The sequence below is a fragment of the Myripristis murdjan genome, chromosome 3 (assembly GCF_902150065.1).
Source record: "Myripristis murdjan chromosome 3, fMyrMur1.1, whole genome shotgun sequence".
Lineage (NCBI taxonomy): Eukaryota > Metazoa > Chordata > Actinopteri > Holocentriformes > Holocentridae > Myripristis > Myripristis murdjan.
Genome location: NC_043982.1, coordinates 9,848,789 through 9,873,847, shown reverse-complemented (window position 1 = coordinate 9,873,847; position 25,059 = coordinate 9,848,789). Strand labels below are relative to the sequence as shown.

General features: G+C 42.2%; 1 pseudogene; it reads right to left on the bottom strand.

Annotated features, from left to right (window-relative positions):
* Positions 1 to 413: 413 nt before the first annotated feature.
* LOC115356982 (homeobox protein aristaless-like 4) lies at positions 414 to 23,717 on the bottom strand (annotated as a pseudogene).
* Positions 23,718 to 25,059: the final 1,342 nt, after the last annotated feature.

Sequence of the window (25,059 nt, the reverse complement as noted above, 5' to 3'; positions counted from 1 at the left end):
ATTTTAGCAAATAAGTGCACGGATTTGTTTGAAATAATTCAACTTTTCTTATTATTTTCTTTTGCCTCCTTTCAGCACTACACTGCAACTTGTATTTTGCAGTAGAGCATTACCCTCAGCAATTACTCCACATTTCTTATGTTGATTTCTCTCGCCAAAGGCACGGAGGAAAACATGAGTCCCCCATTCAAATCAGTAATGCCATGTCACTTATCTTGCCAAATCTCTCGTTGTTTTCTCTTTGAGTAATCTTCAGCCATCCACATATTTGCATAATTGTTTAATTGCAACATTTAGCAGGTAGTCACTGTTGCTTTTATAGTTAAACATTTTAGTGCCCCCTCACCCCATGTTGGGTCGGTTCAGACATTTCAGGGGTCAGAAACGTCCCCTGTCCAGCAGGTATTAACACATCATGTAGCCCAAGATATGGCTGCACTGTGCTCTTTGGCCTTCATGCGCAAAGTGGCAATACTGGAGGACTTGCGGTCAGGGTCCATGTTGAGATCGTACCCGTTGATGCCTGTGCTCATGCCCGGAGGTCCTCCAAACAGGCTGCCCATATGTGCCTGTCCAACATGTCCCCCAGGACTCGGCACACCCAGAAAATCAGACACCCCGCTGGCAGAATGGGGGTGAGGGGTCATGCAGGGGGTCACAGTATCACAGGGCACAACGCATCCTGGCACAGGAGACGCTGCACTGCTGCCACCAATCCAAGAGGGGTTCTGAATCTGAAATATAAAGGGTAAAGAGTGACAGGATTGTTGCCTTTTTGACTATTCATTAGTATGACTATTTATTTTGATTTCTTGTCCACTGCAGTGATCATGTCTGTCCGTCACAAATGTTGATTATAGTGTGTACAGAGTATACTTTGGTAGCTTAGAGGTCAAGGCTGACTTATCTAATTAACTCCTGGTCTTTTTGAAAATCATAAAAAAATGGAAGTAAGCCTGGATGTAATTCCAGCTCTATGAGTACGTGCAAAGCCCTCTAACAGACTCTGCTATTGGTTTACCCTGTTGTCCATCACCTCAGCACCCGTGAAAGATCTTTGCACGCACTACCAAATCAGGTGGTTGGGGCCTAATAGTACCCACATCTCTGAGATTGCATCTCGACTGCACAAAGGTAGAAGTAGAGGACCAAGACGCCACCAGCAGATGTTCTCCACTGATACTCCCCTGAAAAGTGCTGTAGAGGAAGCAATGCCTGTAGCAGAGTGTGCCCTGAGGCCCACTGGGGCAGGACAGCCTATAGCTTCATAGTTCTTCCAGATAGTATCACAGATCCAGTAAGTGTGCTGATGCACTGACAAAGGGGCATCCTGAGCCCGTCTGCATTGGTAGATGAACAGTTGGTCATTTTTCCTGAGAGTTGTCATGATCCACCTGACCGCAGAGTGTTTGCACCAGACACAAGTTGTGGAGGCACTGATCCTCCCTGTCCATGTGAGGGGCAGGAAAGAACCCTCTCAGATAGATGACCCTTAACCCAAAGGAGGATGTAATGACCTTTGCCTGGAAGAAAGGACTGGGGCACAGTATCACTGACCCCTTGTCATCACTGACAGACATGCAGGAGGGATGCCGATATCCCACCTGTTTGGCACACATGATATGGCTACCGTCAATTGCAAGGGCCTGTGATATGTGGAGGATGGTGGCAGCTGACTTATGGATCTCCGAAAAAGCCAGGTTGTTAGCTAGAGCAATGGTCCTGCTCGAAGGGCAGTGATGGCCAGCCACCTGGCCAGAGGGAAGCTGAGCAAGGGTGGCAAATCATAATCGATTGGAGGAACGTCCTTGACCCACTCCCAGCCCTCCATGGAGCAGTAAGGACTATAACAGCAGTGGGCTTGTCGTGAATCAGGGAGTCCCACTCACACTGGGCATACTTGAAAATGGGTACCATCCAGGGGCAGATGGCACATGGCTGGGGCTTAATGCATGGTTGTGCCCGGAGTCCTACAAAGAAGTCGTCATTGAAGGTGCAGGACATAGAGGGCTACCCATCGCCTCGAAGGTGGAGGAGAAGAGGGCAGGAAGGTTGTCCAACAGGCACTGTAACTCAATGCAGACAACCTCATCTTCAGAGAAAAGGGCAGTGGGGTCCGCTGCGGACTCAATGGTCATCCTCCTCATACTCATCCCACGGCTTGGACCAAGTGACGCTGCCTCACACGCTGGACCATGACCAGCACAAAGAGTGGAGAAGCGGAGCAAATCCATGAACTTTCCTGCTCTGGTGCTCCTCTCAGGGGAGAGACGAGGCGAGGCAGACAGGGCAGGTTGGGGACTCATCCAAGTGGCGGCAAACCAGGCAGTAGCAGGAGGATGAGTGTTTGTCCTTGGCGAAAGCATTAAGGGGCTGGAGGAGTAATAGTAATGGACATCTTGAAGAACAACTACGACATCGAAGGGTGAAACAGGAACTTACAGTGAAAGATCCAAATTTCTGGTGGCTGAGTGAAAAAGGGACTTGGGCAGTGTTGATGCAGAAGTTTCATAAGGGCTAGGGCTATGAGGCCCCTACCACCTGATTGGGTGGTGAGTGCAAAGATCTTTCTCAGGTGCTGAGGTGATGCCTTGATTGGGTAAACCAATAGTGAAGTCTGTTAGAGGGCAAAGCATGCAGGATGTAGCACTGGTCCATGAAACTTGGAAGAGGCTACTCACAGGTATTTCCATTTTGTGAATTCATGGCCAGCATGTAGTTTCACTATAATAACTGAAAATCCATTAAAATGTGCATGCTTGAAAAGGAACTTTTTTTGCCAGGTACATTCAATTCTGCACAACAAGCCTTTACGGTCAGGGCAACTCTGAAGGCCAGTCCTCTCTGATCCTAGCCACCCTCTATTTGGTGAGTTTCAGTCACTCCCATCTGGTCACAGGTATGAACTTACTAGGTGTCACACTAATAGGTTCATAAATTGTTTTGTACCTGTAGTCTTTTGGTTTTATGAGCCATTCAGTGTAATTTTTGTCATCATTATTATCTTTTTTTGTTGACTGTTGCATGTTAGCTGCTGTCTGCAAAACATGGACAGGTCTTCAAGGATAATAAATATTCTCTTCAACTTGGAAACACCTACCTCACATAATCTAGCAGAACTAAGCATTAAGGCAGTGCTTGCCATTTATCCTGGCATACGCCCAAACTAAGTGGCTAGCTTCAGATAGGCTAATTAGGTCTCATCGGAGCACTTGGGCGTTGACAACAAGTGGACCCAAAAACCTCTTTGCACTTTGAACAGCGAAGTTGAAAATTTAAGTTTTTTCCACCTGGATGTCAGTAGTAAATAATATCTGTATAATAATAACAAAGAAATTAATTTGCTCCTACATTGTTTACATCTTTCAGTGAACGAAGTGATTGGTCCAGCTTCTTGACATCCCAATGCAGATCATGTATTAGGTACATCAGTAACCCATTACCATCCTAATACAAACACCTGGTAAATGTGATAGGGTCATGACTTAGCAAGTTAACCACCCACATACAGCATTAGTGTATGAATTTTAAATGGTTGTCACAGAGGAAAACAACAACAACAACAACAACAAAAAGCTTTCAACGTTCATGGAGCAGTGTGTCACTTTTTTTTTTTAAACATAAATGGAAGTGAATGGAAGACTTGATTTCTAAGCCACCAAAGCATATTCTGTACGCACTCATGCCATGTATTTATGATGGACAGATACAGTCATGACCAGTACGGTGCTTTAAATATGATGCTTCTATGGGCAGTGAACCTGGTAGTGCAGCTGTAATTCAACTGCACCCACAGGTTTGCTTACCCTTCTCATTAAAGTTTCATTACATCCTGACAGAATTTAAGACAGAAAGAAGCCGCCGGTACCTGTGCGTAGTTCTCAGGGCGGGTCAGAAGAGGCAGCTCATACGCTGTGGAAAAGTGTGTTCGGACCTGTTGCATTTGACCAAAACGTTCCCGCTTCCTCCATTTTGCCCGACGATTCTGGAACCACACCTGTGGGGTGAAAAGGTCAGAGTGTAATGAGGCTGGTGACGTTACGCACTGGCACAGTCTACAGCCATGGTTTGAGGTCTGGGCAAAGCGGTGGGCGAGGGCATAAAAGTGAGGATGCGGTATTGAAATCTTTTAAATCTCAAGGGACTACTTTTCTATAGACACAAATAAAATTTTTCCTTTTAAAATGGGAAATGATCCCAAGGATTATTGCCAACAGACGGAGAGTCTAAGGATCAAGAATGATGTCTGAAGCACACAAAATATGTGCTGACTGTCAGCGGAATAGTTTGCAAGCTATCCAATCAACCAGAAATTTGTCGGTGGTGGATTCCTTGTGATCCTTGTGTCTCTTGCTTTATCTCTGTGTATTTATTTAAATATCTGTTTATTGGTTCAAGGAAATAGTTTATTCAAATGAGAGGTTTACTTTATTTAACACAATACTTGAACTTACGACTACCTACTGTAGGCACATGTTTTACTCTGAACCTGAACATGCACATACAATTCAGAGTTGATGGAAGGAATAAAAATGTGCTTCTGCAAAGGTCTGGAGGAACTCGTAGAGACAAAAGAGGAAGGGAAAACAGCCTTTCTAAACAATTCACAGAGGCTTTTCACCCGTTCTCAAAACAAAAATGTTAGCAGACCCTGTCCATCTCACCTTCGCCTCCTCATCGTCTGACAATAACGGGGCAATTTTCTCAAGACAAATGTATACTGTAATCACCTCTGACATCTGAGCCTGGAACTCTTGTTTATTGAAAGCATTATTGTGTTTGAATTACCATCAGAGTGGCTGTAAGTAATCTAAATACAGTCATTTCTGGATGAGTTTAAGCCTGGCACCTTCCTCATCATAACGCCATAGCCTCGATCTCAAACTGTGGAAGCCAGATATGTAACTGTACTGCTGCAACTACACTGGATGCCAAGGCAGAGAACACCAGTCTTGCATCATGTTGCATGATTGCTACACATTACTATCTGATTGCACTGATATTGGCACAAAGTTACCTTTATGTTTTCATTATTATTTATTTTTTCCCTTCTGGCATCACTTCTCTTACCCCTCATTTATCTGCTCTTTGCTCTTACATTTTTCACAATAAATCTGAGAGGGGAATATGGGAAATTGAAAAGTGAGATGGGATTATAACTGTAGTTTGTTTTCATTTTCTGTTTAATTTCCTGAAGCCTAAAGCTCCTGGCTTTGAGATGCTGCCCCTTCCAACACAAGAGGAGCACATAGACCACAGGACTTAATCGTTCCTCTCATCATGTTTCCGTACTTCTTTTTCTGCTCTGTTAGTCAATCATGCTGCTCATGATGTACAACTCCTCATAAGATCCCTGCGTTTCTCTTTAAAAAAAATAATAATAAAAATTAAAAAAAAAATAAAAAACTGCACAAGTCATTGTAAAGTGTAATTATCCCTTGATATCCCATGTCCTGTCGCCCATTACCAACCAGACACTGCTGCACTTTTAACTGCTAAACCTATGTTTGGTGTCTAATACAGGGGTAATGATTCATTCATTCAAAAATCTCCTAATAGAAATAAACAGAATGAATGGCTCTGACTTCGGCCTGAATAGATATGGAACTCAAGTCTTTCACCATTCTCAAAAAAAATGAAAAAATATAACATTGTGCTGATCTAACAGAATACTATGAATTGCAACTTGTAAATAATGTTTCTTTGGAATGAATTATGTTTAAGGAATTCTGTTTTTTTTTATTATTTTTTTTTTTTTACATTTCAGAGGAAAAATTACGGGATCAAATCATTGACTGGACTTGTGGTTTACAATTCGGAATCGAAATGTTCCAAAAAAGACAAATCTCAAATTGAATCAGCAACTAGTGAATCATGAAGCGAACTGAAGCTCTGTTAAGCCAAAGATTCACACCCTGAGAGCCGAGTCTGTTGGCTATTATACAGGGAGAACATATTTTTGTGTTGTGCGTACTCCTTTATGACAGTAATTGGTAAAGACCTTGACAGCTTAAGTAGCTCAGGGACTTTCAATGAGGCTTTATTTATGTTACAGCCCAGAGAGAAAGAGCAGAGAAATGCCAAACTGGCCTCAGCAGGGGAGCTGTACGGGGCTGAAAACACTTTGAAGTCGGAGACCGGCTCTGAGGATTGATAACCCGCCTCTGCTGTCATTCATGTCAGCCTCCATTCCACAGCACAGAGCCAAATCCAAACCTTGGGCTGGAGATTTGCAAGACTCTCAAAGCACTAACAATGTCCTGAAATCACTTTTGAAGAATGTTGAGCATTAAATGTAGCTTAATTTCCCCAAAAAAGCCTTTGTCACCAACATAATTCCTTAATTCTGTCACCTTCCTCCCCACAGGCTAATTTATAACTGATACATATTACCTTCAATCCATCAAATAATTTCAAGGAAAACCTGAACTAATTGTGGTTTTAAAAAGTCTCGCTGAATGGGCCCAGTGCGTCTTCAAATGGTCCATCACTATCGACTAATTGATCATAAAATAAAATAAATTTAAACAATGAACCGTTTTTATCTGGAATTACAGCAAAATGACTTTACAAGTAACATTTTTGGCCGCACAGAGTTGGCCCTGTATTGGAAGGAACCATTGTGTCTTTTCTTTTCTCTCTCTTCTCTAAATCGTCTAGATCAGCCGGGCCTGCTGTTTTATCTTCAGTCTGCTGTTTGGGTCTGTAAACTCATATGGACACCTGTGTTTGCCTGGTGGACTCCCCGTGTCCAATACCATCCTGGGCTCTTTGAGCCTTCTGGACTGACAGAATGGTGAATCTGAGAGACTCGATGTTGTTGAAACCCCTGACCCCTGACCCCTGACCTTCCCATGTATCCGCAGTGCATATGACTCAGAGCTGAACTTACTTTCTCCCTTTGAAACCAGGAGACAGAAAAAGCAAACATCTCCAGGCACAAACGTTTTTAACTAAAACCCCCTTGTTCTGTTATGTGAGAACCAGCAGACAATGGGGTTTAATATCCCCCTGCCTTTAAACTATATTTACATATAGTTTGGAAAAAAAAATCTCCATCTTAACAAATCATTTAGTTTCATATTCAGCCTTGAAATCTTGTTTTTCTTAAAACAAGTGAAACGTTTCCAATGCCAATCAACCTGTTTCCAGATTTTTTTTTTTTTTTTTTTTTTTTTTAACATTTTCTTTCGTTTCAACACATTTATACATATTCACAGAGAAAAATAAAGTAAAACTGCACAGGAAACAGTAGCAGATTTTTTTCATTTGTTTTAAGAAAAACAAGAATTTTAAGACTGAATATGAGTCTGAGTGACTTGTTAAGATGGGGATTTTTTTTTTTTTTTTTGCTGTGGACAAAAGAGTTAATAACTTTCCGAATTAATTGCACGGAAAGCGTTTCTTGCCTTACGATTACAACAGAAATGCTTTGAAATTCTAAAAGTTAAGGCAATCCCAGAGCTTTCAGCTGCACGGCGCAGGCTCCGGTCTCTGCTGAACAGTTTGTTCACTTGAGCCACAGAGTTCACGAGCTGTGCGCTCCTCTTCGTGTGAATGACCTGAATAAAAGAGCGCAGAGCCCTGTTCTCTGACTGACGAGGCATCTTGTGTCTTTTATCTTTTTAACTTGAGTGTTTAAGAGGGCCGCTGGGAGAGCTCAGGGGCTGTAAAGCTGCATCGATGTGAAGCAGGCAGGTCTGTGATAGTATGAGCAGCAGGGCCGAGCGGCATACCTTCGGAGCCTCGGGGCTGAGTTATAACCCTCTGGCTGCACAGACTTCCTGTGTTTCACTGCTCGGCTTTTCTGGTCACTGTTCCAGCACGTCATGTAAAAGATTGGATTTAATCTAGGTCTTATCTCGTCCCGCAGACGTCATGCTCACATGGCTCCCACTGTACTGAACGCTTGGCCCAAACTGCATGTAAAGCTTGAGTCTTTGCCCTGTTTATTTATTGCAGCAAATAAGGAATACATCCGGTGCTTAAAAGTTGCTCAAATGTCAGTTATGTGGTCAAACGAGCGAGCCTGATAGATCTCAAAATACCGATTGCTCAAAGCCCATAGGAAGGGTTTCACACCTACCCTGGAGACCCCAGCAGGGACACATTCTTGTCTGAACAGGATGTTAATGAAAGAAAAACACAGAGGATTCAGGGGCTTTTGGTAGTCTCTGGTGCACACACACAAATGCGCACACACACACACACACACATACACTGGCACATGGACACATATGTACGTCCACCTACAGAGGACTTTTTGTCTGTTCACCCATGTTGGAATGCAGCAGCAGCCATGAACGGATTATATGCAAATCAAGCCGGAAGGTCACAGGAAGGTTTCGGGTCTGAAGGGGAACGAAAGCCGTGACTCAACCGGCTACCAGCACCACCGAGGAAAGTAAACGTCTCAGGTATTGGGATGGAAACACAGCAGAGCAGAACATGCCTCCTCATATGTTGATGAAAGTCTGCCCTCTTTAAAATTGAACATATGAGGCCCAGGCAGCTCAAACCTCAGCCCCCCCGGGCCCCATGGCCTCTGTTAGCTCCCACTCCCCTTCTTCGTCTCCCCACACACACACACACACACACACACACTCCCACAATACTAGATAAATCTCTCATGCTGCTCTCTGAGTGACGTTATCTCTGCAGAGCTGCAGATGTTGAAGGATCCATGAGGTTCTCTTGTCTAAACATTTCTGATTAAGAGCTCATTTTTACGTATTGATAGGACAGGCATGTGATTACGTGAAGTTAGTATAAGCCACCATTGGACTCCTCCAGAAAACGTTAATTAATTTTCGATTTATTGCTCTCTGTTCATCGCTAAAAATGTGATGTGTTGTTAGATTGTATTGCATTTTCTCTTTTTATGCCTTTTGGCTGTTTTGTATCATTTTAAATGGCTTAACCCTTTCAGCCTTGCTGGTCAGCCCATCGGTGGGTTCAACATTGCTGTGAGGCAAACTTTGCTCTAACCCACAAACCTTTATTTTCAATTCTAGCGGAAACCCCAGGGATTCGAAAGCTACCAGATATGTCCTGCAGAATTAGAGGGAGCTGCATACATTGCAATAAATTCAGCCATAAAAACATGGTGTCTTGGGTTTGAATATTTCAATTAGTATAAGTGTGATATAGTGATGTGTGGTTAATCCACTGAACTCAGTTAGGAAATAAAACTTTTTTCCCATATTGTACAACAATGTCACATCAAATCGAAAATATCTAGATGTCTTGTGCATCATTTTATGCACATTTCCCTGTAATTCAGCAGCTTGTTTGGTATGTTAGGAAACTTTTGGATTTCCACTAGAAGTAAAAATAAAGTTCTGTGGGTTTGAACAGTGTGCACTTGTAATGACAAACCCATTTATGTGTCAGAGAGGATAAGAAACTAAGCAGCATGTAATCGTATAAGAATTCTGAATAGATTTAATGAAAAACCACAGCAGCCCGCTGTAGTCTCTTGCTTTACCTGCACCCGAGCCTCAGTCAGGTCGGTCCTCAGTGCCAGCTGCTCTCGAGCGTAGACGTCAGGGTAGTGTGTCTTCTGGAAGACCTTCTCCAGCTCCTCCAGCTGGTAGCTTGTGAAAGTGGTGCGGTTACGTCTCTTCTTGCCCTTGTTGCTTTCTCCACCATCGCTCTTGTCCAGCGGGCTTGCGAGATCGGTGCCTGGAGGCCGATCAGAGGGGCCCTTGACACCCTGATCCTTCACACCTAGGTAGCTGCTGTCCATTCCAGGGGGGTCCGAGGCTGGGGCCAAGTCAGAGTCAGTCAGACCTGTGCCGTCTTTACCTGGAGAGAGAGGGGGACAGAGATTAGAGACCATTAAAAGTGGTATTTATTTTTGTTTATGTAATACCGTCTATTTGAAGATGAAACTCAGGGATGTATGAAAGCCATTACATGACGTAGTGCATAACGGGCTATTATGACTTGTGGCTGTTATTGACACCATATGCCATTTTCAGAGGAGAAAATATGAAAGTAAAATGAGATAGATGTGCGTTCATGGCATTATGTTCTGCTGCAGCAGGAACAGGCCGCTCTTTGATATTTCTAAGTTGCGACAATTTGGGTTGCAAGTCACAGCTGACTTCTGTCAAATTCTTCAGATGAACAAGAAATTAAATGGAGAACGTTGATGAAAATGCACTTAGAGGGCACATGTCAAGTATTGAGGCTGGCATCTTACACATGGGCACCTGCAGCGTGTTGCCGTCATAACGTTTTTGTGCAGTGCATGTTATCTTTTATTCTGAGAAAATGGTTTTGGAAGATTTACCATCGCCTGAATATTATATACTTGAATGAGCAGTAATCACAGTTTATTTTTTATGAATGCCACGAGAAGTGCCACCTAAGCCGCTCATAAGCAAGTCCACCCCTTAGCGACTACATTAGGGCTTGATGACTGTTGGCATATACTAAATGCATTTATCATTGGTCTTTTTTCCATTTTTAAACTTACAGGTTCTGTAACATACATACAATATTTTATGCAATAGACAGACCAAATATCAACTTATCCTCGATATTGTCAAAGCACTGATGCAGACTCAGATTCAAAGCCTAATTCTTCTACTTAAACCAGATGGTTTCTCACCATCAGACTCTGTCTCCGGTAACTGGCTTCTGGCAACATGCTCCTGAACATATTTATTTGTAGAAATCAATTTACTTATCCGAGTAGGCGTAACACCGAGTGAAAGTGCATGTTTGAGTTGAAGTGTTGAGGATCAGTGTAATTATTGCCGTCGACATGTACGTCGGTTTGTTTGTCTGTCTGCGAGTGTAATGGATGGCCTGGATCACTGGTTGCTTACAGAAGCCAGTTGCAGTTCATAGATCATTTTGTGATGCACTGGGTTAGACACAACCTGGCCTTAATTTGAGACTGACAGAAAGTTTCAGCTTTTTACTGCAATCACCGCTTCCCACACACACACACAGTCTCTCTCTCTCTCTCTCTCTCTCTCTCTCTCTCTCTCTCTCTCTGTGTGTGTGTGTGTCTTACATGTGGTTGAGGTCTATACCGCGGCTGCAAAGTCACCTGGCAGCAAGACGGTCGGCATTAATTTGCTGGTCAGTCATTTCTAGCCAGGAGAAAGTCACGTGTACATGCACCTCTCTCTTTCTTTTTTACACACACACACACACACACTCACTTCATGGCTGCAGCTTGACTGTAAAACCTCAAGCAACGTACTGATCATAAATTTCCATAGCCGTGACTGTGCCAGTGGGCTTGTCTATGCTGGCAGCTCTGCCTCTCTCTGTGTGTCAGACCCCGTTCCACAGACCTAGACCATCATGAGCTGCCCGTCATCAAACCGTCCGCAGGCTGACACACCGTTGTGTTCGTTATGTACCATGGCATGGATTATTAGACATGCTATTCAGACTCTGTGTTGGACGATGTCATGTTTGAACAGGCGTGCTGTGGCCCTGTGATGCTTTACGAGCCCACGGCCACTGGAAGCCCACCCAACCCCCTCTGGCTCAGACTAGTGGCGACTCCAAGCACCGCAGCCTCTGTCTGCTCTGAGGTGAGGTTATTTTCAGGAACTGGGTGCTCCTCGTATCACCGCTTATCCCTGGGCCGGGCAAAGTCTTGACAGGTTAGAACCAGGAGGTGTGTGTGTTCATCTCAGCTCCAGAGCAGCACACACACACATGCGCCCACCAGCCCTCCACTCACAACCATGTTGGGTAATGTGCTGCAAGGTGAGGTGACCGAGTAGCTGATAGCCTGTCACTCACTCTCTCGCTCTCATACACACACACACACACACACACACACACACAAGCAAACCATTCAAGGATCATGGCAGAACAGGAAACTGGAAACTCGTTTTAAAGGATTAGTGACAAATTATATAAGCAATAAGTTTTCCATGGGGGACATGAATATGTTTAGCAAGGTCAGGAGATACAGAGAGGGGTGTACCCATTAATTCAATGCATCCATACATCGATTATAAATAAGCGATTCAACTGAGTCGATCTGCTAAAAGAAATAAAGAGAATGAATCACTCTGACTGGCCTAAATCCATTTGATACTTTCAATCAATTTAACAAGTCATTCTTAAAATAAATAAATAAATAAATAATTTAATAATGATAATGAAAACAACAACAATAATAATAATACTTAGCTTTGTTGTCACTGTTGTCAACATTTTTTAAAATGGAATAAATAATATCCAAGTAATTCTTTTGTCTAATTTTTTGTCACATTTCAGAAGAAAACAAAAGGATATCTGACAGTATTGGACGTGTTTATTTAATGGATATACAATTTTGGCTGAAAGTACAGAGTCAAATCATCGACTTAAATCGTTGTTCACAAACTCGAATCAAATTGAATCGTTCCAAAAAAGGAAAACTGTTCTTAAATCAAAATGCCAATTAATGAATCAAACTGAATCTATATTGAGCCAAAGACTTGATAAGGATCAAAAACTGTGAATACATCTGATTATTTGTGTATGGGTTGACTTGTGCATGTGGCGTGCAGATGCAATCCAAGTGCAGTTTGTGCCTCATAACCCTGCAAAACCCTGCAAGCTCCGATGTGAAGATCTGATCCTTGAGGTGAACACCTGATACCAGGCTTGGGGAGTCGGGGGTAGAGGGGCAAGAGGAACCATGTTTGGGTGGCACATTTCTGGCTGGGGGTGTAATGGCCCCAACGTTGCCTTGCTGTCCATGACTGACACATCCTGTTAGGCTTGAGGGGAGCAAATGTGCTGTATCCCAACATAAATATTTTCTGGTTATTCAGTCTTATTCCCCTGGCCTGCGACCGCGGCCCCCATAAGGCAGGGCCGTCGGGCGGTTTGAAATCAGGGGCCTCTTGCTGATCAAAGGCTCTTGTTTAGATCTCATGTCACCGATGTTTTTTCGGCAGGCACGGGGTATTGTGACAGTCTCCTGCCTGTTATCCGTGCGATCGGTTATAGCTGCAGGGCTCTACACACTGCCCAAGGTGAACAGCAGTGGCCCTCCTGCAGGCGAGGCCATATGGAGGAGGAACACGAGAAAGCTTTATTGCAAATAACGTCTGTCAGGCTATCTCTGCGGAAAGCAGGGGGGAAAAAGGCAGAGAGGCCTGGCTGTGAAAAACATAGGCTGCGTCAGAACTTTTATCTGAATTTTCACGAGTGTGATTGGATTTATCCTTGGGGCAAATTATGACTCTGTTACATGATGTTGTGTACGTGCAGGACAACGTGTTGTAGCTGACTGCTGGCACCAGTAAGGACTCTTTTCCTTTTTTTTTTCTTTTTTTTTTTCCCACTGAATGCTGTACTTGCAGCTCGTTATGTCGGGGTCTCTGGGGTAGCACTTAACACAAGCAGGCCGCAAACAATAACCCACCAATATTTTGACCTAAAAATCTGCTTCGTAACTGTGTGTGTTTTCTATTCGGGACAATATGGCGTACAAAATGTTTTGAGATGCAACCACAGAATGTTCTATTTTCACTGCAGTGGATCCAACAGTCGGCATCGCTTCCAATTACTGCGCACACACACACACACACACACACACACACACATGAGGAGAAGACGGCCTGTAACTCGGTGTTGGCGGGCACTGAGAAATTTCTGCAAAAATTTAAAAAATGTGACACAATTAAACTGATCAGGGTAAGATGGGGGGGTTTTACTAAAGGACTATTCAGCAGAGAATATTTCCACCTGCCAACAGGACAATAACGTTTTGTGACATCTGCATTTCCCCCCCTACTAAATGTCTCACCCATGATGTCATATTTATGTTAATCAGCGGTGGAAAAAGTATCTGAATATTTTACTTAAGCACAAGTAGCAATGCCATCATAGGAAAATACTGCGGTTAAAGTCCTGCTTTCATAATTTTACTTTGGTAAAAGTATAAAGTATAAAATGTACTAAATCATGACAAGTAAAAGTGTTACATTACTGATACATTAACCTGCAAGAAGTATTCGTTTTTGTTTTGTTTTTTTTTCCATGTAAAACTACAGCCACTAGGCACTGTAAGTGTAGTGGCATAAAAAGTGCAGTGATTCCCTCTGAAATGCATTAAAGTGCTAAGAGTCACAAAATGGAAATACTCCAGTAACCTCAAAATGTAAATGTACTTATTCCCCCAGTGAAATACTGTCAATTCATATCACTGTCGACACAGAAATCAAATTGAGAGTAAAGAATTATTTAGACACTACGTACAGTGTGCTTTTTCACTGCACTTCACCTCTAAGATGGTAAAATTACTACGAGCCCTTCCCCTGTGAATATCAGTGTCAGACCAATGAAGTTAGCGTGGGTCAGACATTCAGTGCGGACAGCCATTAATTCACAGTTGAAAACGAGGGGGTAACATCAAAGTGTAATTTAACTGGCTGTAAAGCGACAGGGCGCCTCCCCAGCCTCTTTATTGACTGGGACGACTGGGGTCAGCTCACGGTGTTAAAAGGAAACACTATAAATTAGACACCCCACAGCGACCGAGAGGCATTAACAACGCCCTGCTTAAACTGAAAAATAAATGTTCCCAATATTGGGAAATGTAAATAGTAGTGAGAGAGAGGGGAGAGAGTCAGCTCTAAAAGACTCCTTGTTAGATGCAGTGAGGAGAGGAAAGGAAATGTGTGAGCGAAGTATGCATTTGTACCTCTAATTGGGCTTGTTTTCCTTTCTCAAAATAAGAACCGGGATGTCATGTGGAACTCTGTGCTTTGAAATGCAGCCAACAGCGAACTCGTCTTAAGTTGTTTGTCTCACTCGCTGTGATGACAGAGGCGGGCTGACTCACTGCCACTAAGTAGACTGGACAAGCAAGCTGAGATGAGAGTCACTGGGATTCTTTATGTACTCTGTGAAGCCCTTTGTTTTGCTTTGTGAGTGTAACACTGTGGGGGCCCAGCATTGGAAATAGCCCTTAGTCTGTCCGCAGTGCTGTTTGCAAAGCAGAGCGTATCGCAAAGTGAAAATCAGATGAAGATGCATACTCGGTTTCTGTGATTCTGCTCCTGCTAGATGACCTTGTCTTGCATTGGAAAGCACAAATAACACCACTATGAATAGCTTGACACTATTTGCACAGTGCGGTGTCAGTTGCATTCATCAAAACAATTTTGGATACACACACTCACACACACACACACATGCATGTACACACACGGGCGAGCAGACACACATCCCCTGCACACACAGTGCATTTGTCCCATCTCTGATATAGATTCAAGATTCAGTACTTTATTGCCACTTCAACTTGACAGTTGCTGGAATTTGCTGCAGCCTGCTCATAAAACACAGAGGCATTCATCCACAAGACAGGAGACAATACAATAAAACCATGCACACAGGAAAATAAAATAAAAGCAACAAGATAAAACAGTAAATAAAAAAGCACCTCAGCCTAAAAGTCAGCAAAGTCATGCAATTCTGCCAAGTGCATGTGAGCCGCAGACACAGATCCTCAGCACATATTAGTCCAATGTACTATGTTTTGTTTTGTTTTTTTCTGTCAAAAGTCTACTTTTGTGACCAAGTGATAGGTAGCCATCCGCTTTGAAATTTAACTCTGCTGACTGTGCGGACAGATGATCCATCTCAGCAGGCTGTGCTGTAAAATGCACAGACTGTGGAAAAAAATTAACAACTGCTACAGGAGTGCATCTATAAAGCCTGAGACTGATAAATCACCTCTCCGTCTCTCGCTCTCTCTCTGTCTCTCTCCCCATCTGTCTCTTTCTCAGCACTCCTCCAAATGGTTCACTAAGGTCTTGGAGTGAAACTGAATTTCCTTCTCCTAGAGTTTTTGTTGTCTCCGATCGAAAAGAGAACATTCCATCCAACTGGAAAAAAAGCACACTGGAGTACATTTTTTTGTGTGTGTGCGAGCATATAAAATGAAAAAATAGTTTGCTGGGAAATTCACTTGACATGCACAATCACTTCTTCCTTCCAAAGATCGAGTGATTAAATATTATTCGAAGGCACCCAGAGAGCACAGACCTCTGCCAACGCCCAACAATTCTCCAAAGTGCCGTTCACTCGGAGACATCGACCCCATCACTTATATCTGAGGCTGAAAAGTTGAAATCCCATCCTCTATCTCTGTTAGTTTCATAGTTAATGAAGATAATAATGTAAATGGCAGTTTTGGTACCATATTTATGCCTGAAAATGACTTGTCACATTCTGCTCGTTGACAGTTTTAAAGGTTAGGTAGTAAAAAAAAAAAAAAAAAGGAAATGTGTTTCAATGTGTTTCAAAAGTGCTCTTGTGCAATACAGTGAACTGCAAGCTAAACAGAACAGTACATATTTTTTTATTCAAAATATACATTTTTTTATCCTAAATATCTGGACTGATGAGGTAAATTTGCAAAGAATTCTCTAGTCCCCGTAATTTGTGTTTCATGCAGCACTGGCTCATCTGAGTTTCAGTATAGTTTAACACTGTGTAAATGCATGTGTTTAAGTAAAAATCAAACAAAACATGTAGCTCGTTGACTAAATAACTAATGTAAGGTGATGAATAATGTCATATCATGTTGCTAACTCTTGCTCAGCAGAGTACATGGCATAGCGTCCCAGAAAAAATCCTAAATCCAAAGTGTTGACAAGTGGGGATGCAGTTGTCAGCATATTTCAATCAGGCCAACGATTGGCCGGTTTATGTCAGTGGTGTAAACCAATCACAGGGTGACACATCATTTTAAGATGCAGCTATGGTAGGAGAACGAGCCTAAATGGTAGTCGAGAACAGATGGGACTGACAGGAGAAATCTCAGATCTGAATCTTCACTAAAATTAGAACAATTATTCCTTGGCCCAAGGCCTATCTCTCTGGCTAAGTGTAAGGAAATCAACGCATAAAGTTTGGAGATATTACGCTGACAGACAGACAAACTAAAGTGGATTCAAACTGCATGATAAAATACATCAGCTGCTGTCAATATCGTATAATGAATCTTATATAACAGAAGACAAGGATGTATGTTTTCACTTTATGTGATGTTTTAAGAGGCTGAGCAAGCTGACCGCCTATGAAAACTGTCCAGAAGTCTGAAACTTCAAGAATGTATAGCAATCAATATGAATCAATATGGATATTGGCAGTAGTCGAGTTGTAAAAAAAAAACAGAGGGGATGGTCTATTTTTTTCACCTGATGAAAAGGGAGGATGGCAGTTTTACAGGGGGGATGATTTTGACCGTTTTTATTTCAGGGGGGATGCCATCCACCCTCATCCCCCCACAACTCGAGTACTGGATATAGGGACATCCCCCCTCAAATAGCTGAAAATATTTTCTAGAGGATGCAATTTTTTTGTGCAAAGCTACATGACATTTCACCATGAGGCCAAACCTTGAGAAGTGCACAATGAATCCAAGCCCTTATTATGTTTGTTTGCCTTTTAATGTCACACACACTTCAGGAATTCAAATGTAATCAAATAAGGTAGATCTTCGAGTCTGCTGGGAATTAAAAATTCAGCACAGAATATTTTGGGTGTAGCCATACCCAACAGGAGAAATCTAATCCGATCTGGAGTCGTCTAGCTCTGCCTATCGATGTTCAGTTTACACAGAGCAGCGACAAGGAGGACAGAGGAAGTGCTGCAGTGCATGCGCCTCTTTGCCCCGCCGCTCTCGCTCGGCCATGCAGACTGAGCCTAATGTAAATTGTCCTGCCAAAATTTAAGCTAAATGGTAATATGATCCTGAGTCCTTGTCACCTCCACTCATGTCATCGACTCGCTGAAGTGTGCCTTTGGTTGTCTGAACTGCATAGCTGTTTCCCATTACTCCCTGCTCAAACCAATCAGCAGAGACGGCCATTAAGAGAAAGGGCTGAACCGGTTGTGCTCGGGTAAAGACGGTGGGGCAACAAAGTGCAGCACACGGGATCTTCATTAAAGAGCAGCAGAATCACACACGACATTATAATCACACCTGGATGTTGGGCCTACTGTATTTAACTGCTTTAACCACTTCAATAAGGAAACTATTTCAAACTGCAGCAGAACTGGATCAAAATCCCCTTTTTCCCCAAAACATCAGTTCAACATGCTTAAGTTGGAAAACAGCGCTAGCTTTTCATGTCTTCATATTTCACTGACAGTACATTGTTGGTACAACACCAGCGGCATTCAACACTGCACATCTCGGTTGCTGTAAATGGGAAACAAGTGTGAAGAGATTAACAAAAGGAGTAATCCCACTATAATTAACGGTTCAATAGCTTTGTAACAGTAAAGCAACCCCACTTTGTCTTATTAGAGCAGTTAAATGTTTATTACACAGAACTGGAGCCCAAATGTTGCAAAAGGCATGTGCTTTGACGGCGCAGGGGTTTCAAATGCAGGGTTTCAAATTGATTTTCTCTGGTCTGTGCATTCGGGGGGGAGCTTGCCCTACTCCCCTGAGCAGATGAGGTTAGGACAGCCAAACTAAAGGTCACACACCCAACAGCCCTCTCCTCCTCGGAGACAGAGAAGACCAGCACATCAAAAGAGGGAACTTGTTGTTTCTGGAGGATCACAAAGACACGAATGTGGCCGGTTTATGAGAGTAAGTGTCTCCGTGAATCCTCCTCTGACCGCTTGATGGCACAGGACGCCCTCCCCACCTCTCCACCTCCCCACCCCCTCCGAATTCCCAGCTTCTCCTTGACTTTGAGGATTTATTATTTATAAGTTGGCTGACATGTTCCACTTTAATAGCTTGTTGGCAAGCATCACACTGAGGGAACTCGTATTTTGTTGAGGGTTTTTTTTCCCCTTGCAGAAGTCTCTGTTATATCTCAGCTACTTTTGACATTCTTATATTTGTTGTGAGATACATAACCCCTGTTTCTTTAGATACGTCACTCAGCCGGGTTGCACAACCACCCGTCTGCTTTTAGGATTTCTCTCAGTTCCAGTCAATCTGACACTCACAGCCAAACATCAACCTGAGCTGAACGCTGTCCATTTTCCAAGAGCTGCCTTTGCTGATTCCAGGTAATAACTTGACTGGCAGACGTGGCCAGCATAAACAATATAATTGCATGTTAGAGGTCATAGATACTGCATGAAATGGATGTAAAGTGCTTGTTAGATAGATATGCTCCTCTCCATCAGCCAAAAAACTTCTCAGCCTGGCTGGCACATTGGATTTATGAAAGGCTTTGGGACCAAGTATCACAAGACCTTTTATTGAATGGATAATACCACAAATTATGACAACAAAGCCATGCAGTTTGAAACTACCCAGCCATTATGTAAAATAGAGGTCTGATAAATTAAATAAGCCAGGAACTAAAATCCATTAGGATTTTCCAATAAAAACACAGGGCATCATTTACCATCCCTCCTCGGCTTGTCTTTATAAGTTCAACATATTTTACTGCTCCCTTCAATTCATGTCCAGTGGTGGAGTGCAGCTGTCACTGAAAGGTGGCTAAACTCCGACCTCCCGTCAGCGATAATCATATGGCAAACAACCACCAGTGTCAACAAATTCAATTACACCCTCAGAGAAGCAATCAATCACTGTTTTCCCTTTTAAAAATCATATATTTTCTTTAAATCAGCGTGAATTTTAATTTAATTGCATGATAAAAAAAAAAAAAAAAAAAAAAAAAAAAAAAGCAACCTCAGAGTGAACTGGGCGTAATATTCCACAAGTTGCACATATCTAGATATGAGGTACAGGCCCATATATGTGACTTTGTGCAAGATAAAGTTACATCATCCTGAGGAGGTAAAAAAAAAAAAAAAAAAAAAAAAGTCTGTGAGGGGCAAATCACCGAGAGCATGAATATAGCCTCTAACAGGGTCGCTGACATCTGAGTCGCATTAATGTTGCTGCTCTCCTCTGAAACTCCGAGCTGTTTTTTTTTTTTTTTTTTTTTTTTCTGCCTTCTCTCTAAACTAAAAAGGTTAACCCGGTCATCGGGACTGCGGCGAGCCTGCACTGATGGAAATGCCCCGCACATTTCCCACCGCAAATGCACTTGGAGAGAAGGAAGAATATTTGATTTAAGAACGAGCATGGTTTAATAATCTGTAGTTTTGTACTGGAAATGTTTCATCATTGCAGCGGTATTTTTGGTGTCTCGTAAAGCCAGAAGGGATGGGTTCTTAGCGGGCAGGACACGTAAATAAAATTATTTGAAAAGGAAGAAAAAAGAAAGAAAGAAAGAAAGAAAGAAAGAAAGAAAGAAAGAGAGAAAGAAAGAAAGAAAGAAAGAAAGAAAGAGAAAGGGAGCAAGGGAAAAATTAAAAAAAAAAATCAAACTGAAAGAGTTGATTTTTAATGTGAGCTGAACAAAACGAAAAATAGAAATTAAAAATAAATTAAAATAAGATTTAAAAGTTAATTGTGCAAACGCTCGTGTTACATTAATAATAACTGTTATTATTTTTATTTTTATTTTTTTCAATTAATGTATTTATTTTTAGAGGCTTATAAATGTAAAACTTGTGAATCGGGCGGATATTTTCCGGCAGACTGCGAGGTTCATTTGCAGACGCCCAGGCTTAACCTTTGGGCCTACACTTTCGCCGTGGTATACAAAACAATCATCGCAGTTTATACGCAACTTACAGTGTATTTTCGTGTCATCTCGATTTACCAGATGAATACCATCAAGATCAGTGTTATTGTTAATATAATCTTTAATAGCTGCCGTGGGCTATTTAAGCTTTTGAAACTACTGATCTCCGCTCATGACATATTTGGGGCTGGAAAAGACTTTTTTTTTCCCCCGGAGGCCAGTTTCCAGTGACTGTCATAACATCCTTGTTTAGGCTTAAACAACTTCCACCAGCAGAACAGACCGTAACTAAAAATGTAACCCTGATGGACAACCGCAGCAAGTCGTTTAATTCAAATAATAAGGACTGCTCGTTTCATAAGACTCTGGCAGAGAGCTTAAAGCTGTAAAACTGGGGATAACAATAACAATAATAATAATAACAATAACAATAATAATAACAACGATAACAATAATAATATGGGCATAATTAACCTAATATGAGTGCCTATATGGGCCTGTTGTTTAGAAGGATATTATTCAGCTTTTGTCTAAATTGGACTTTTCCTTCTCAACTTTCTTTTTGCAATCAGGCCGATTCCATTTCATTCAAGTTCGAGGAACTCCATTACTCCCCGTCAGGTGAATAGAAGCGGTGTCATAAAGAGAGATGAATTTCATTTTGCTCTTCATCAGACCCATCGCTGTCAGGCACTAAGTTCACTGATTAGAATAAGCAGAGCGCGTCTGGAGTGGTTTTTACTTTCATGGGCTACACATGCGGCCTAGTTTGTCTTAAAATATTTTGTTAGGCGCTTTACTATATTCATCAAAACCTTGAGTGATATTTCCTAATAGGCTATTAGTTCAGCAAATGAAATGCAGTGCAAATTTTCGGATGTTTGGGGAAGATGTCGAGATCAAATTATCATGTAGGTGGACTATAGCCTGTGTAAAATGACGTAAATAGCCTACCCAGAATATCGGGAAAAAATAAATAGTAGGGAGGAGAGAGAGAGAGAGAGAGAGAGAGAGAGAGAGAGAGAGAGAGAGAAGGCCCATAGGCGCTGTGATTTTGAAATAGTCAACACAATATTGTGCTGTGGCTGAAAAACTGCAGAGTTGTAACACTTGTAGGCCGTCTGCCTGTAAACAATCAGCGCTGGTCGCCACTCTCTGGAGAGAAACTTGGCACAAAAGGAAAAAAAAAGTATGAGCTTCGCAATTTCTTGTCTCTTTGTTTCCTCCATCTTCGCTCTGCCTGCGCCGATAGTCTCTGATTTGAGCCACAAGTTGCACGCACATGGCTGCGGAGAGAAATAACTTTTGCCTTAGCTGTGTTCAAGTTTTTGTTAACGCCATAGCACTCAGCATCTGGCCTTTGTTTTCAGCTCTCAAAATATCCCAGAGACAAGATGATCACATTCTTGTTAAACTGCGCAAAGCTGTGTATAAGTTGGTAAACAGGGCGTTAATTAATTATTGATCAAAAATAATAGCCACAACTCACGAACTGAGACCATAAGTCACTTCAAGTTGAAAGGAATTACTGCTATCAAGTTTTATCAAGTCTGTCTATGTGTGTGTGCGTGTGTGCGTGCGTGCGTCATGACCCAATTCGCCAGTTTTTGCCTTTTCTTAGCAGTAGCCTATGCAGGGATGTGGTGGAGTTCGCTCACCTTTAACCTTTTTATTTGCTGGATGCAATTTATGGGGAGGCTGACATAAATCTTAATGACGTAAAGAGTTTACAATATAGCGAGAAGCATCCGAATGGTTTAAGTTATATGAGGATAGGATCTTTAACGGGAGAAGGAAAAAAAAAACAGAAGTGCTCCTGAGAAAATATAATTGCCTCTCTTTAGCGGCTGTTTGCGTAATGAGGATCACCGGCGAGGGTCAAAGTTTTATTTGCCACCACATAATCGCAAGAAGAGCCATTAGAGCAGCCTACACCCGAGCAATTACATCTAATTGGAGCAAAGACAGAGCAACGAAATGAAAGTATTTTAATACACGTGTCACTTTGGAGCCCACTATTACAGCCATCTGAAAACGTGCTAATTCAATTGTCCGATTCAGCTCCAATATGAAGGATTGTAATGCAGATTATCGCATTAAATGAGGCCTAATTTAATTTCGATCGCCAAAGAGAAAATTTGATAGTCTGAAAGATTATGCTTCTCCATAATTGCGTTATGGGACGTTGGGTAGTAAGCTGTGAAGTCCCCTATAGTCATTTTGTAAACACTGATGGAGAGGCGAATTTGCTGAGGCTTTTACGCACCAAGATTGGAGGACGCAGAAAGAGGTGAACGAAGGGGAACTAAAACGCATCTAAAGGGCGCAAAACAAGGTCAAGGGCTTTTGGGCAGCCGGATTTATTGGTCAAACATAAAGAAAACAAGTAGCCATTATTTTTTAACATTAGAGAACTGTCAATTCAGTCAGCCTCAAGGAATGGGCAAGTCTCTGCTTCTATGTGGCACCAAATCTCCCGAAGCCGCTCAGATTCACAAAGTGGAGGAATGACTGACTGCTGACAAGATAATATCATTATACCAATATTTTAAATTCACTAGGCAGAAGTGATCAGTCAATACGACAGGCAGCTTAAAGAAAATATTGGGCATGAATGCTCCGCTGATTTTTTTTTTTTTTTTTTTTAAACATTTTTATTTCATTTCTGGCAGTTTTGCTTGATTTTCCCTCTTCGTTGTGGTGATTAAGAACTAAAACTCTAACGTGAGTCCCTCCTGGACTGAAGTTCCTTACCTTGTAATGCATGTCTGTAATAATCGGTGCAATGGCTTTTTTCTCTCTCTACTCACCGTAGCATGGGATGAGCGCTCTGTTGTGTCCGCTTTCCTGGTGCAGTTTGCCGTCCTCTGGGGGTGTTTTGCAAGAGGACCTCTGTATGAAGAGGTGGTATTTGCTGAAAGTGCCTTGCCCAGCAGCAGTGGCATCCAATGACTGGCACTCCTGTTGGAAGGGGCTCCGGGACTTTTCTCCGTAAGCTTGACCTTTGTTGGGCAGGAAAGCAGCGGGGCTGTATTTGGTGTCAGTGGCTGGGAATGTCCTAAAGTGGTCCGTCTGGTGATCCCTACCTTGCGCTGCAGAGGGGCTATAATATGAATCCATGGATGTCATTTCTCTGTATGAAACGCAGGTCTCGGCGTTCATGCCTAAAAAAAAGTCAAGGGGGAGAAAAAGACCAAGTCCAAACTTTTTTTCGCTCTCTCTCTCTCTCTCTCTCTCTCTCTCTCTCTCTCTCTCTCTCTCTCTCTCTCTCTCTCTCTTTCTCTCGCTCTCCAAACTCTTTTGGAAAGGGAAGCGCACAGATACCCCCTCCTCTCCGTCTACCTCATGCAGATGAACACACACACATACGCACACATGGACTCTCGCACAGCATAGGCTGCACTATAGGCTGCAGCTGGGTTTGGTTAAAAAACGATTCAGATCTTTTCCAGGAACCACTGTCGTTGACCAAACACTCCAAACTCCCCCCTCAGGTTTAGGAAGAGTTACACAAACCGGTCTTCCCTCAGAGGATGGGACCAGATCTCCTGGCTGTGCCGGCGTCAGGACCTCTCCCAAGTGACTATGTTGATGAAATGAACGGGTGAGGTCGGCTCTTATCTGAGAACGAAAAAAAAAATGTTTTTAGCAAAATATATGGGGGGCTTAACACATGACATTAGTCTAATTTGGATGTGAATACAGCCAATAGCCCAACTGCAGGCGTTGGGGCGGAGAGGGCACAATTTTACGCTTCATTTGCAATGGTTCATCAAGGGCAGTCCATCCTCACTCAGCCCATTGTAGTATTATCAGAGCCACTTCTATGATTTCGGAATAAAATTTGGATACAGTTTAGTTTTTCCTCAGTCAACCCGCAAAATATTAATGCCGTAATTATAACTTTGGAAACGAATTGCTCATACTTCCACACAAATAATTTATTTAAACCAGCGGCGATAAAAAAATATTATATAGGCTAACTGTTTTGCACATGTGATGTCTTGTGCCAAATCGAATAGCTCAACTTTAATAAATTGCAGAGTATGTTTTTTTCTCAAACTTAACGTGATTTAGGATTTTAAAAATAAATTGAAAATAAAATAAAAAGTGCCAGTAGTCAACCTTATTAAAATTATGACTAAGATCTTTGGTCTAAAAATGTTTTGTTTTTTTGTTTGTTTGTTTGTTTGTTTCCAATTAATTCACGTCCTTTAGGCTCAATAGTATGATCTGAAATGTATCACTTTGGGAAATAAGTGTAGCTCGTAACAAATTGTGCAGAAATCAAAATGTGTTGCATGTGATTTTTTTTCATGCGGTTGGCATTCTGTTTTTAAAGTCTTAATAATTCCTATAGTTGTTTGCAGCCTGAAGCCTAATCACCATGCAGACTGTGTAAAAGCTAGAACCCCCGACGAAAACTCATATAATTCTTGTAAGCTTTTCTATAGTGTCATATAATTTCTACAGTGTCTGTGTAGTGAGTTTGCAAAGCCCTTAC